The sequence below is a fragment of the Nicotiana tabacum genome, chromosome 22, assembly GCF_000715075.1.
Source record: "Nicotiana tabacum cultivar K326 chromosome 22, ASM71507v2, whole genome shotgun sequence".
NCBI lineage: Eukaryota > Viridiplantae > Streptophyta > Magnoliopsida > Solanales > Solanaceae > Nicotiana > Nicotiana tabacum.
This window is the reverse complement of record NC_134101.1, coordinates 224,760,095-224,775,787: the sequence shown is the minus strand read 5'-3', so window position 1 is coordinate 224,775,787 and position 15,693 is coordinate 224,760,095. Positions and strand designations below refer to the sequence as shown.

The 15,693-nt window shown below is 37.5% G+C and overlaps 1 pseudogene; it reads left to right on the top strand.

Moving 5' to 3' along the window:
- The first annotated feature begins 216 nt into the window (after positions 1-216).
- LOC142176298 (premnaspirodiene oxygenase-like) lies at positions 217-1,867 on the top strand (annotated as a pseudogene).
- Positions 1,868-15,693: the final 13,826 nt, after the last annotated feature.

Here is a 15,693-nt window from a genome sequence, read left to right as displayed (position 1 = left end):
TTTCTTAAACTTTGTATCTAGTTATACCGTGTCATATAAAGTGAAATTGATGAAGTATTATGATTTATCTTTAATACTAACGTTCTCAAATTGCATAATTAATTTTTGTACTTAAAAGTCACTTTAGTTAGCTTTCAATTAGGACAACTAATCTTACTTTCGTCATAAAAATTACACATTTGAAACTTACAACAAATGTTATTTCAACCACTACAACTTGGCATTAGGATAACGAAACAAGTAGCAAAATAACATGATAATTTTTTTGTTGGGGGTTTTTGGCATTGAAAATTTAAAAGTTCCTTTTGGTGTAGAGTAAAGGTAGTAGCACAAACGTAGTACAAATATGTTATTTGAATATTTCAGTAGAAATTTGTCAAGAAGGTTGTAAGAGAAATGAATATTGTAACTTGCTCGAAAATGAAGGACATCTTTGGTGCGGGAACATATACTTCATCAACAACAATTAATTGGCCATGATCGAAATGATGAAGAATCCAAGTGTATTTTCCAAAGCTCAAGCAGAGGTAAGAAAAATTTTGAGAGGGAAAGAAACTTTTGATGAAATTGATGTCGAGGAGTTCAAATACCTAAAGATGGATTAAAGAAACTTTCAGACTCCATCCTCCACTACCTCTTTTGCTTACAAGAGAATGTAGAGAAGAAACAGACTTAAACGGCTACACTATTCCATTGAAAACAAAAGTCGAGGTTAATGTTTGGGCAATGGGAAGAGATCCAAAATATTTGGATGACGTAGAAAGCTTTAAACATGAGAGATTTAAACACAACTCTATGGATTATATTGGTAATAATTATGAATATCTTCCCTTTGGTAGCGGAAGAAGAATTTGCCCTGGAATATCATTTGGTTTAGCAAATGTTTACTTTTCACTGGCTCAACTGTTGTATCACTTTGACTGGAAACTCCCAACTGGCATCAAACCTTTTCTTAAAAGAAGAATCTTGCATTTGAATTTCCTTGTCAACCCTACCATTATACTTTCTTCCGTTGGTGTTTACTTATTTATAATATTTGTGTCCTTTTTCATATATAGATATATCATTATAGCTTTCCACACAAGCTGTCAAATAAGATTTTCTGTTGTTTTTATATTTTGTAATGGAGTGACATGCTATCCGTGTGAACTAAATATACTTACTTACATCCCTCCATTATAAAGAAGAGACACTAGAGGGATGCCACAGGTCCAACACTCCTATAGAGAGGGTAATGGCATTGCGGGAGCTTTGGTATGTTGTAGTTTTTGATTACCCTCTACCCTTTTTCTTACCACGCTTACTTTTGGACTCGCAGGGGATTGTAACTCTACGTTCAGCCCCCTCTTTGTAATCCTTTATTCCCGCTTCAATAAATAAAATGCCTGGTTTTAGTAACCAAAAAAAAAAGATAATATGATTAGGTTTTAGTAACCAAAAAAAAGATAATATGCTGGAATCATCATATTTTGTTTTGTGTATTGTTGACCTTGAGCTATGTGAATTTTGATGAATAACAGCGAAAAGTTCTTGTCAGTTACTGTTGGACAAGTAAAGGTGAAGTTAAAGGAACTCAGATATGGACCAGGTCCATCTTGTGAAACACAATTATGATACATGTGAAATGCACATGAAGGAGTCAAGCCTAACTTATCAGAAGTGATATCTCCTGATCATGATCGAAAATGTTGCATATTGGATAAGGAGAAAGACTCCTTACACAAAGAGAACACGATTTAGGAAAAGGATAGAGTTAGAGTATGAGATCAACTAGAACTCTTCCACCATGGAAGAGTAGCATCAGTATCCTAGTCAATCTCTAATTGCTAACTTCTTAAATATTAATGTTGTTCTCTTTTACAGGTAATGCACATAAGCAGAAGTTAAACGTGAATTGAGAGCAAAATAGCAAGGCAATTTTGCAAGCAATTTATATGTGATTCAAGTGTGCAAACCTGAAGCTACTTGAACCAGATATAAGAATCAGTTCCAAGTATCTATCTTTTATTCTAGTTCAATTGTAGTAGGTGATTTTACATTGTACCTTTCAGCTTATTTAGAAGAAATTGCATTAGGTACTTAGAGTTTTCAAGTTAGAGTTAACTTGAAGTTGTCGCAACAGTTGAGGCTGTGTGCCACAATGGGATTAGAGTTAATCCTATGTTTACAAAAGAGTTTTTTGTAAATGCAGTTTTTGGCTCAGTGATTTTAGTGGAGAGTTTGGGAAAATTCTACTGGAAGGTAGGTTGTGGTTTTTCACCTTTTGAGCCAGGTGTTTTCCACATAAAATCTCTATGTTCTTTATTTTCTGTATTTATTATTCTGCAACAGTGGCAGTTGGAACACATAGAAGAACCAGGTCCTTCTATAATCAAGTTAAGCAAAAATTGGGTACCACACAAATCACCTCCCCCCCCCCTTGTGTGGTATTGAAGTATAAAACATCAACTAGTATCAGAGCAGATTTTCCTTGAAGATGCTAACACCTTAGGAACAGATCAAGAGAAGTGCACTACCTAGAATTTGGGAAGGACAATCTACTGTTAGGCCTCCACTCTTTAATGGCCAGTACTATTCCTGGTGGAAGAACAGGATGAGAGACCACATCATAGAAGAAGACTATGAACTTTGGGACATTGTTATTGATGGTCCCCTGGCTACCACAAAGAAGAATGCTAAAGGAGTGGACGTGTCAAAGACGAGAGCTGGCTGTACTACTGAAGATTTGAAGAAATGGAAAAATAATGCCAAGGCCAAGAAATGGCTTGTGTGTGGACTAGGTCCAGACGAGTATAGCAAAATTCAAAGATGTTGTACTACTTCTAAGGAGATCTGGGACACTCTACAAGCGGCCCATGAAGGAACTTCTCAAGTAAAGAGATCAAGAGGAACACTACTGTATTGTCAATATGAGAATTTCACCATGAAGAAAGGTGAAACCATCCAAGAGATGCACACAAGGTTCACAAAACTAACAAATGAACTTAAGTCTCTTGGATGAATTATCCTTGAAGAAGACCAGGTTGAGAAAATCTTGTCAAGGGTCTTGCCAGTAACTTGGGAAAGCAAAATCACTGCTTTTCAGGAATCAAAGAACATTGCTACTCTCAAGTTGGATGAGCTGATTGGAAATCTCACTGCCTATGGACTGAGAAGGCAAACCATGAAGATGGATGCACCCAAGAAGGAAAGAAGTATGGCTCTTAGAATAGCTGAAGGTGCAAAATTAGAGGATGATGAAATGACTATGATCACAAGGGATTTCAAGAAGTACCTAATCAGAGGAAAGGGTTCTTCAAGAGGTGCAACCTTCAACAAACCAATGGCCCCTGAAAAACAGACCAGTGAAGGCTGCAACAAATGTGGTAAGACTAACCAATGATCAAGAATTATCCTCAGTGGGAAATTGAATGGAAGAAAGAAAGGGTTGATCGAAGAAACAGGAAGAAGGAACAAGTTCAACCCAAGAAAAACAAAGGATCAACAAAGGCTATGGTTGCTGCTTGGGGATAAAGCTCAGATGAGGATTCAGAAGATGAAGCTGGAGATGAACAAGTACATGGACATTGGAGAATCAGATGATGAACAAGAGGTAAGTGTGATTCATCTCAAGACAAGATTAAATTTTTGTCTAAAGAAAAGCTATTTGAATTACTACTAGACTTCATTGATGAGTCTAAGGTCATAAACAATGAGAAGGAACAGCTGTCTAGGGAATGTATGATCCTAAAAGCTAAGTGCAAAAATCTGGAACTCAGGACTAGTGAAAGTGACGGTAAAAATACTGAGTTGAAGAACTAGGTTCTTGAACTTGACACCACTGTCTTAGAACTTAGATCTGAAAATTTAAAACTGAAATTAGGAATAGGCACAAGGAAAGCTGATTACACACACCTCACCTTAGAAGAAAATCTAGGAAAAATGAAGATTGAGTTGTACAAGAGATATGAGTAGATAAGAGTCATAAAAGAAGATTTAGGCAAGGTGAAACATGAACTAGATAGAACTTGTAAATGGATTAAGTCTTTTGATGCACTATCCTGGCTACAAGAGCATCATAGTAGCAATGAGAGAGGACTTGGTTATGGGACCCCAACACCTAAGTGGGATCCCAAAAGCAAGTACATCACACTTCCTGAGAACAAAATCTGCACACACTATGGCAAGACTGGTCATTACAAAAGTGAATATAATGCAAAAGAAAAGGCCAGTCAAAAGAGCAAAATATTTGTTCAAGAGAAAAATAGGCTACCTGGATGGGCTAAAAAGAATTTAATTCACTCATTTGACCATAGAAAGGGACCCAAACTAGTTTGGGTTCCTAAGACTAACCCCTGATTTCATTTTACAGGTCCAAGTGAAGGGAAATAGCCAAATATAGTACATAGATAGTGGCTGCTCAAAGCATATGACTGGAAGTATGAACCAGTTCCTTTCTTTTGAGGAACTAAAATGGGGTAATGTCTCCTTTGGAAATGTTAAGAAAGGTGAGATCATTGGGGTTGTAAAGGTAGGTAAGACAGACTCACATTCCATTGAGAATGTCTACTTTATAGATGTCTTGAAATATAGCCTAGTCAGTGTATCACAACTATGTGACAAAGGTAACCTGGTAGCATTCAGCTCTACCAAATGTTTTGCGATTAATCTTACCACTAACAGGATTGTTTTGCAGGGAAAAAGAGTTAACAATATTTACATTGTAGATTTGTCCACTCTTTCGGAAAACAAAATCAATTTCTTAAGTGTGTTGGACAAAATCCCCTCTTATGGCACAAAAGACTTGGTCATGCAAGTCTAAATCAACTCTACAAATTAGTCTCCAAGGACATGGCGATAGGGTTACCTAAAATCAAGTTCAAGGAAAACAAAGTTTGTGAGGCATGTGTAAGGGGGAAGCAGGTAATATCCTCTTTTAAAAGTAAGAAAGTGGTAAGCACGACCAGGTCGATGGAACTGGTTCATATGGATCTCTATGGTCCAACGAGAACATTGAGAAGAGGTGGGAATAAATATGTGATGGTGCTTGTTGATAATTACTTTAGGTTTACTTGGGTATTGTTTTTAACATCTAAGGATGAAATATTTGACATGTTTACTGTCTTTGTTAGAAAAACTCGGAAATAACTAGGTAATCAACTTGCATCAATTAGGTCTGATCATGGAACTGAATTTGAAAATGCTACGTTTGCTGAATTTTGTGATGAGCATGGTATAGATCATAATTTCTATGCCTCTAGGACTCTTTAACGAAATGGAGTAGTTGAAAGATAGAATATGACTCTTGAAGATATGTCTAGGACTATGCCTCTTTCTAGTAAACTACCTCATAGCTTCTGGGCAGAGGCTATAAATACTGCATATTACATCATTAATAGGTGCATGACTAGACCACTTATAGAGAAGACTCCCTATGAGTTACTTAAAGGGAGAAAACCAAATATATCCCATCTTAGGGCATTTGGATGCAAGTTCTTTGTGCACAATAATGGAAAGGACTCCTATGTAAGTTTGATCCCAGAAGTGATGCGGGTGTATTCTTGGGATATTCTTCATATAGCAAAGCTTATTAAGTATACAACAAAAGAACTATGTATGTAGAAGAAAGTGTACATGTAGTTTTTGATGAAACTAACATTCTTTCTGAGAGACAAGAACATGAAGATGAAGCTATTGGGCTGGTAAAACAATCGAGTGAAGTCACAGCTCAAGCTGAAGCTGCACCAAAAGAAGGAACAGATGATGGAACAGGTTCTTCCATCTAGGGAAACCTGACATGGGGAACTAAACAAAGAAAAAGTGAATCTAATTTCCAAATGGAACCTGTCCATGAGCTTGGTCCTCAGCAATAGAACATGAGAGAAACTTCAAACAGAAATTAGTTGGTGGTGAAACCTTACAAGTATCAAAGTTCTCATCCCATGGAGAACATTCCTACTGACCCAACTTCTAGAGTTAAAACTAGATCTCAATTAAAGAATCTGTGTGCTTTTGATGCATTCTTATCTCTTATTGAACCTAAAAATATTGCTGAAGCTTTGCAGGATTCAGACTAGGTAAATGCAATGCAAGATGAATTCAATAAGTTTGAAAGAAGTCAAGTGTGGCATCTGGTCAAAAGACCCAAGGATAGATCGGTAATTGGCACTAAATGGGTCGTCGGAAACAAAGTTGATGAAGATGGAATGGTTACAAAGAACAAAGCAAGGTTGGGGTCCAAGGATATAGCTAAGAGGAGGGCATAGACTATGATGAGACCTTTTCTCCAGTTGCAAGACTAGAGGCTATAAGACTCCTCAAAGACTTTGTAGCACACATGGAATTTACCCTTCACCAAATGGATGTGAAGAGTACCTTCCTAAATGGCTACTTAAAGGAAGAAGTCTTTGTCAAACAACCTCCAGGGTTTGAAAGTAAGTAGTGTCCAGATCATGTATACAAACTGGACAAGGCCCTATATGGACTCAAGCAGGATCCTAGAGCATGGTATGAACACCTATCCAAATTCCTACTTTAACATGGATACAAAAGAGGTAAGATTGACATCACTCTATTCTTGAGGAAAAAAGGTAAGGATCTACTTGTATTACAAATATATGTTGATGACATAATTTTTGGGGCAACCACTGAAAAATTGAGTAAGGAATTTGCTAAATTAATGGGGAGTGAATTTGAAATGATTATGATGGGTGAGCTTAACTTCTTCTTAGGCTTACAGATCAAACAAAACCCAAATGGAACCATGATCCATCAGCAGAAATATGCAAAAGAGTTGATTAAGAAGTTTAAAATGGATGAATCAAAGAAAATAGACACACCCATTGCAACAACTACTAAATTAGACATAGATAAGCCTGGTTCATCTGTTGATCAGAAGTTGTATAGGGGTATGATTGGTTCACTTTTGTATTTTACTGCTAGCAGATCTGACATTATTTTCAGTGTAGGGCTTTGTTCTTGTTTTCAATAAAATCCTAAAGAATCCCACTTGACTGCTGTCAGGAGGATACTGAGATATTTGAAAGGCGCTATTGACGTTTGCCTCTGGTACCCTAAAGGTAGTAACTTTAATCTAGTAGGATATACTGATGCTGACTATACAGGTATGGCTCATTTTCTCGGTTCATGTCTGGTATCATGAGCCATTAAAAAGCAGAATTCAGTGGCCTTATCCGCTGATGAGGCTGAGTATGTTGATGCTGCCTCTTGTTGTGCTCAACTGCTGTGGATCAAATAGCAGCTGATGGATTTTGGCATTGAAGTTGGTTTCATCCCTATTTTTTGTGATAACAGTAGTGCTATTAGTATGACTAAGAACTCAGTTCATTATAAGAAGACTAAGCACATAGATGTTAGACATCACTTCTTAAGGGACAACTATGAGAAATGATTGATTACTATAGAATTTTGTGCTACTGATAAACAGATTGTTGATATCTTTACTAAAGCACTAAGTAGAGAAAGCTTTGAAAGGAACAAGCTAAAATCAGGGATGATTAAGATAACCTAATAGGACCAGATCAGAATGCATAATGAAAAAAATGAAAAACAAATTGGCTAGGAAATCTAGAACTTGTGTAAATATCTAGATTAATTTTTACTCAGTTTCATACTGTAAATAGTATACTCATGTGACATGTGTTGATATAAATCACTAATCTCTAACAAAATTTTCTCTATTTTTGTAAATTGAGGCATGATCAAGAGGATTCTAAATGAAGAACCTGGTTCATCAGTATTGGTTTATCTGAATAACGAGTTATGTTTTTTATACTCTACACAATTAGAAATATAAATATTTAAATCATGAGCAAAGTACTACCTATGTTCAAAAACATCAAAAAATCCTATTCGATTATTTTTTGAACCAGTTCCGTCTCTACTAGAATTCTTACCACAAAAATTGCCTAAAATCTAGGGAAGCTTAATCGCTCATTCAACCTGAAATTTCAGGTTGATTAGACTTCTAATTGACTGCAAAAAGCTATCGTTAGATCATTAATTAAGTTTTTCTCTTTAAAACTCATAATCACCTTCTGCCACCTTCATTATTCCAAACCGTCAAAATATCTTTCAATCTAAATTATTCTCTCTTCCAAAAGCCCAACTCCAAAAGTTTCTCACGAAATCAGTCACAATGTCGAACCCTCAAGATAACCCAGATACTCCTCCACAACCTACCTCTTCTGATTCCTCTACACCTCCCCAACCCAGTACAACCCCCCAGCATAGGAGGAAACGTGTTAAGATGCTCGCTCGTAAAATTGTGGCTATAGGTGCACTGCCAGAATGATTGAACGCACAATTGAAGGCTAGCCAAGCCCAAGAATCTGAACACTTAGACGATTCCTTCAAGTCTGCAAGTGAGGGGGGAGGAAATGGGTCTTCTGATTCTGAGAAGATTCAGAGTTCCCCTTCTGAGGTACATTCTGTTTTGGTTGAAAGTGTAAAAAATAAGTTTGCTCATGTTGGGTTTGTTAGAGATGTGGAAATGCCTGAGTTGAGAAGGAGAGGAGGTAAAAATAAAAATGAAAAAGAAAAATAGAGAGAGAGGGGGTGTAAGCTGTGATGTGAGAGGAACAGGGGTAGAAGTGGTTGATTCGTCACCCACCTCTGAGATGATTAGACTGGCAATTTGTGGGACAGAGGATGAAATTGTAGGAGAAAGTGGCATGAAAATAGGGGGAAGTGGATCAGGGGAGGCTGCTGAGGGTTTGGTAAATTTAAGTTCTCATGTGGATAAACCTAGTTCATCTATTGAGGAAACACTAGCAGACCTTCTGAAGAAAGTAGGTACCAGTTATAATCCCAAGAAAAGGAGAACTCCAACACCTAAAGTTCCAAACATTACAAAGAACACCAAGAAAAGAAAGGCCGATTCCCAACAACTGTTGAAATTCCTTTGCCAAAGAGGAGATCCACAAGAAGTATGGTGAAACAGAGTGAGGGTGAATTACAAAAGGCTTTGGCTGAAAGCAAGAAGAAGAGGATAGATAAAGGAAAAGCTAAGGTTGTAGAGACTTCTGAGGCTGTTGATGTTGAGGAGATGGGACAGGTCCATTAGGAGGAACATACATATGTGGAGGTTCATACCCCCAAACCTAAAAAGATCAAGACTTCTTCCAAGAAGTCTTTATCAGGGTCTAAGGTTGCTGAATCTTCATTGGCCAAGAGGACAAGGTCTGCAATGAAAAACAAACCAGTTAGAATTGTTGAGGATGAGGGATGGAGTGGTGAAGAAGAGAGTGAGTCTGATGGTGAACAAGACAAGCTGACAAAGTTTGGAAAAAGAAAAATTTTAAAAGGGAGATTGCTGAAAGACTTGGTGGAACCAGGAATTGGTCGATTGGTTGATGCACTAGCTACTCAGGGCTGGAAGGACATGGTCCTTCTGATAGATGGAAGGCTAGCTCGGAATTAAATAATTGAAGAGGTCAAGGATGGCAGAGTTACCAGCCAAGTGAAAGGGGTTCAAGTGACCTTTGATCCAGAGAAGCTGGGTGAGATTCTTGACATCCCAACTGAGGGATATGTTGACTACACTAGGCAAAGATGGCCAAGTTTGGATTCCTTTCCTCCTGCCCTTGAAATCACTAGGATATTCTTTTAAGTGTATGAAGAAGTGAATGAGGCTAAGTTTGTGCACAAGAGTGAAATAAAGCCATAACAAAGTCCTATTTGAGTTTGTCAACAAGTGCCTACTGCCCAAGCAGGAAAGAAGGCACATTGCTAACTATATGGACTTAGTTCTGATGGAGTGTCTTGAAAGTGGAAGGCAAATCAACTGGCCTGCATTCATCATCAAGCTACTGGAGAGGGTTATCAATGGCTCCAAGGCCCATGCCACCCCTTATGAATTTATTCTGACTACTATTCTGGATCGATGCAAGGTTCCTCTGAAGAAATGGGAAATAGCCACAAGCAAGGATCATTTTAGCATTAATACTTATGACTATCTAGTCATTTTGACCAACAATATGAAGAACAAACAGATTGCAGACAACATCATAAATGAGGCAAACATCGGAGTATATCATTATTTTAGGGCAGGTACTTAGTGTTGGAATAACTAATATCCCACTTATTCACGGTAAATATAACAATGACACAAGAGAATAACAACGACACCAAATATTTTTACGGGATAAATTACAATACCCGAGTGGAGCAATATAATACCACTATAATATTACAACTTGGTAGTGTCAAGAGACTACTACAACTTCAAAAGAAATAACACTCTTTATTTTAAACACCTCTACTACGATATTATTTCCACTCAATATTTATCTCATAAATTATAATCTGTGGATTACTCTCTCTAACTCTCTCTGGCTTCTCTCATTTTTGGTGTACTTGAAATGAAACAAAATGACTCTATTTATAAGCAAAGGAGCCGTCCAACTGAGCCAATCAAATTCATTCGTTGCAATTTGCAGCAATCTGCAAATTGCCATCTTGTTATCGTCCATTTCAACTTGTTGCATTGCAAAATGTTGCCAACTTTTGTTTTGCCTTTTCTTTTATTTATTTTTTATTTTAATAGGTCCCATAAATCTCTCCCTTAATTTTAATATTTTCTCTTTATTCCAAGACAAGATCTCAATCTCTCAAAATCTTCAAACTTGAGAGGCTTTGTGAAGATATCTGCAATTTGATCATGAGACTTCACATACTTGAGCTCGACTTCCTTCTTAGCAATTCATTCTTTGATGAATTGATACCTTGTGTCTATATGCTTGCTTCGATCATGATACACCGGATTCTTCGCGAGTGCTTGTGCAGATTTGTTGTCAATACAAATCTCTATAGCTTCAATTTATGGAAAATTGAGTTCCTTCAATAATCTTCTTAGCCAAATAGCATGACAGGTACATGATGTTCCTGCTACGTATTCAGCTTCACAAGTCGAGAGTGTAACAATGGATTGTTTCTTTTAACTCAAAGAAATAACAAAATCACCCAAGAAAAATACAAAACCAGTTGCACTTTTTCTACCATCAATATCTCCCGCATAATCACTATCACAAAATCTCATAAGGTTGAAGTCATTAGAAGAAGAATAAAATAACCCAAATTCAATCGTACCTTTCAGGTAACAAAGAATTCTTCTAGTGACTATCAAATGAGTGGAGGTAGGAGCTTCTATGAAAAAGCTTACCATTCCAACTGCAACGAGTATATCTGGCCTTGTACAAGTCAAGTACCTCAAACTTCCCACAAGACTTTTGAAAAATGTGTAATCCACTTTAAAACTCGGACAATGTTGTCCCACTCTCCATCGATGTGTTCACGGGGTTGCAATCGAGCATGTTGAACTTCTTCAATATCTCTTTTGTAAAGTTTTCTTGAGAGATAAAATTTTCATCCTCCATCTGCTTCACTTCTAGGCCCAGGTAGTATGACATGAGCCCTACATCTGTCATCTCGAACTCTTGGGACATATCCTTCTTAAAAGCTTCAAACAAACTTGGGTTATTACCGTGAAAATACGATCATCAACATAAAGACAAACAAGAAAGATATCTCCATTAGTATGAAATTTAAGGTAAAGAGCATATTGTCAACTTATCTTGAATCTCAATGCACGAGTTAGAAGATAATCTTATTGTCAAGCTTTATCAGACGATCAGGAGTATTGAAGAAGGGTAACATTCCTAAATACCGATATAGCCTCCAACCTATAGATGTGGTCGACAACACACCGATAAGAATGACTCTATTAGACATGGCTCTGAGACATCCTAGGACACTTTTAAACCTTAAGCTCTGATACTAAGTTTGTCACGCCCCAAAATCCGAGGAGCGCGACCGACGCTCAACTGAGTAACCCCGACTGAGCAAGCCTGATAGGTTTCATACAACCCCATTTTGTCTTTGAATAAAAGGGAAATGTACACCATTAATAAAATTCTATAAATATGTCATTAACAATTCCATTTCATTTCCATTATCAACTTCGTTCACAATTTGGAAGATATTACAAGTTTTATACATCATTGCAAATCATCAATATTTTTACTTTAATTCAAATACCCAACATTACCCACAACCTATCTACGGAGCCTCTAAATACAACTGAAGAGTAATATGAAAATACCGGCAACAAGGCTCCGGCTATACCTCAAATACAATGTAGATGATAAACAGATGAAACATGACACCGAAACGAAGTGGGGCTCACCAAGTCAGCTGAAAGGATGATGTGGCACTAGCTGTGACCAACACTGCCTACTATAGAAACACCTACATCCATTTAAAGACATAGCGCCCCCGGCAAAAGGGATGTTAGTGCCATCGAATAACACTAGTATGTATAATTATATATCGTTTCATCAAAAAGAACAACCATACAAAGACAAAGAAATAATAAGGATTCAACAAAAGCTTTAAACAATCACTACATCATCAGATAAAAGGAATCACAACTTTCACATAATTTCCATAGCTTTAGTTTGGGGCTTTTAATACTGTTCATCATCATTCACAATACCACCGCTTTCTTGAGCGGAGTCCGATCACGGCACGATCGGCTAAGCCGTCTTTCAAGACGTTACCCTTATTTCAGTCTCACTTTCCAGTTTCAATTATCATTGCATTATCACCATGTGTGTATAATATGGCATCCGATCACGGCCCGATTGGCTAAGCCGTCTTACAAGACGTTACCCTTTTCCGTTAACCATCTCACTTCAATCTTTGGTTTCACATGTATTAGTTCATCGGCACTTGGGGCGACAATTATCACATCATACTTGGCACTAGACCATATTTCATAACTCTTATTCCACATCACTTTCACTTTCAACATCAAACTTGCAATTTAAGATAATGGGCTCATACAAGAGCAATTCAAGTTATAAGCATAGAAGGGAATTCTCATGATTCCGCATAATAATCATAATTTAGCTTGACTTGAAATCTAGGTAATTTAGCATATTGTTCACATTCTTCACATATCCTCAATTACCAAGAATAACACATTGAACACATTGAGACACACCTTTCACATATATTCTTGCAACACCAAATCCCTTGAAATAACAAATACTTCATAAATCAAATTCCAGACATACAACATATGCGAGGACACCATGGGCGCTCAATTTTTAAGAAGAAGGAGTTTTAGCCATACATACCTGAAATTTGCCCCTTAATGATACTACAATGATCCAATACACTTAAGCAACTTCAATCTACAATACAACATTCAATAGGGCCAATATTAGTAATAAATTCCATAACTTATGCCATTTAGGCATATTATCAAACACCTTGTAAGTATAGATCTTTACACCTCATAACTACAGTATTGGTTCATCCAACTATCTCCATTAAAAAATAATTTATTGCACCATCATTCCTACCCAATTTATAACTTCCAACAACATATGTATGTCCATCCATTCACACCCAACCAACAAATCTTATCAAATAATCACCTTTCAATCTCTACAATAATTATATATTTATATTGGAAACTTATGGCTTCCAATCACCAAACCAAAAGTACAAATACTTAATTCATACTCATATTCTCATAATATAACCATATATGTAAGTCTAAGGGTGTAGAATTTACCTTTTGGAAGAAATCTTGCAAACCCTACTTTGAGTTCTTGAAGGAATTTCTTGACTATCTATGTGTTTCATGAGTAGATTTCATCAATACTAGTGTAGGAATGATGAAATTTTACTAGGGTTGGAGGTTTTGAGAGAGTGGAGGAAGATCCTAAGAGTCGTCCAAACGAAATGGGAGAAAATGAATCCCGAAATTGTGTTTATAAGCCCAGATTTTGGATGCTACCTCGGATGCTTAGCATCCCCACTTCACTCCTCTCAGGAGCTTGGATGCTGACCTGGATGCTTTGGCAGCACTTCACTGCCAGCTCCTCTTTTTGGATGTTGCCTCAGATGCTTCACATCCGCGTAGTCCTACGCCAGCCTTTGTTGATTTGGTCATAACTTCTTGTAGGAAAGTCTAAATGACGAACGGTTTGAAGAGTTAGAAACTACACTCAAAGGCCTTTCATTTGATAGGCTATGCATCATCTAAAATATTATATATCCTTAGATATGCTTGTCCAAAATGTGGTCTTGTGCGTACTCATTTGGAATTTTAGTCTATCATGCAATTTTTCCAACTTGGCTTAGACTTATACACTTATAAACATATCCAATTGATATCCATTATATCATGAATCCTCATTTGCACAGAAAATAAAATAATTAGCCTACCTTGGCACCACGAAATCTTAAATTACTTAGCAAAATTTTCCGGGACTTTACAACTAGCAGATGCCCTAGCCTGTTGTTGGGTAGCTACCAACTGTGCCAACAAATATACCGCACTCCTCAAGTCCTGATCTGATGGAAGCAGAGGGGGAACTGGATGTATGGACTCACTAGGAATCTCCTCAGGTGGTGAAAGAGCCGGTAATCGCTGGGTAGGGGTCTCTCCATGCGACTCCAATTGGGCCCCATCTGCTGGGGTACCCTGATAGTCTCCTCACCTACTGTTGTTTCTCTCCTCTGGCTAGTCGTAGCCTTCCTAGTTACCATCATTTGTGCATACAAATGTGAAAACGTAAGCTTAGCTCAAATTTCCTATAACTCAGTGCTACAGCACGATTTAGATTTGAAAGAAGGGTAACTAACTCCTAAATGCCTTGTAGTCCCCTGCTTATATAATGTGGTGCACCACACATCTATAAACAAGACCCTACTAGACATGGCTTGTAGACTCTCTAGGATAGAACTGCTCTGATACCACTTTTGTCATGCGCCTCACTTATCATTGCATACCACTTGCGACTAAGAGACTTTGAACATGTAATGTCATATTTTCCCAATGGCCATATTGCAAGATAATGTGCGATGCAAAATATAAAACTGAATAGAGACTAACGCTCACTAAACGTCAACATAAACCTGGGCTGGCACGACCGTCATAATTACTACAAATGACAAGCCAACAAACTATACGTACAAGGCCTATAAGACCAATATACTGCACTAACTGACATGATATATCTACAAGCCTCTACTGATGGATGTACTGTGATCGAAACAGGGCCCCGACCTACCCTTAAACCAGCTACATATATACACAAGATGTACTCCAAACTGCTAGACCCGACAACTTCGAAAGACGAGGAGCTTACCTATAAGGCTTAACTCAAGAATACACCTACTGAGGAGGTCTACTCGACTTTATGTCCGAACCTGCACGCATGAAATGCAGCGCCCCCAGAAAGGGACGTCAGTACAAAATAATGTACCAAGTATGTAAGGTAATATACTGAAGCTGAAACTTAACTAATAAAAGAATAATTGAAAACAACTGGGAGTGAAAGAAAATCTAAAGATATGCTCATCTGCTGATACTGACTCAACTCTCTCAATATAGTCAGTAAAATAGTCGTCCGACCCTATAAGGCTTGGTATCCATATATATCTACTTTGCCATAGTAGGCTCGCTCATAAGAGCTCGGCCATACTAGGCTCTGTATCTCGACCAAATGGGCTCGCTCGTAGGTGCTCGGCCACAACAAGCTCGGTATATTACTTACCATCTGATTTGAGGTTGCCCATAGGGGCCTGCCCATCGATTATAGCTCGATGGTAATGAAAATACTTTTAACACTGTTCATATGTAAATTCTCTACTCTCTTGACTGGAAGAAGAAAATAT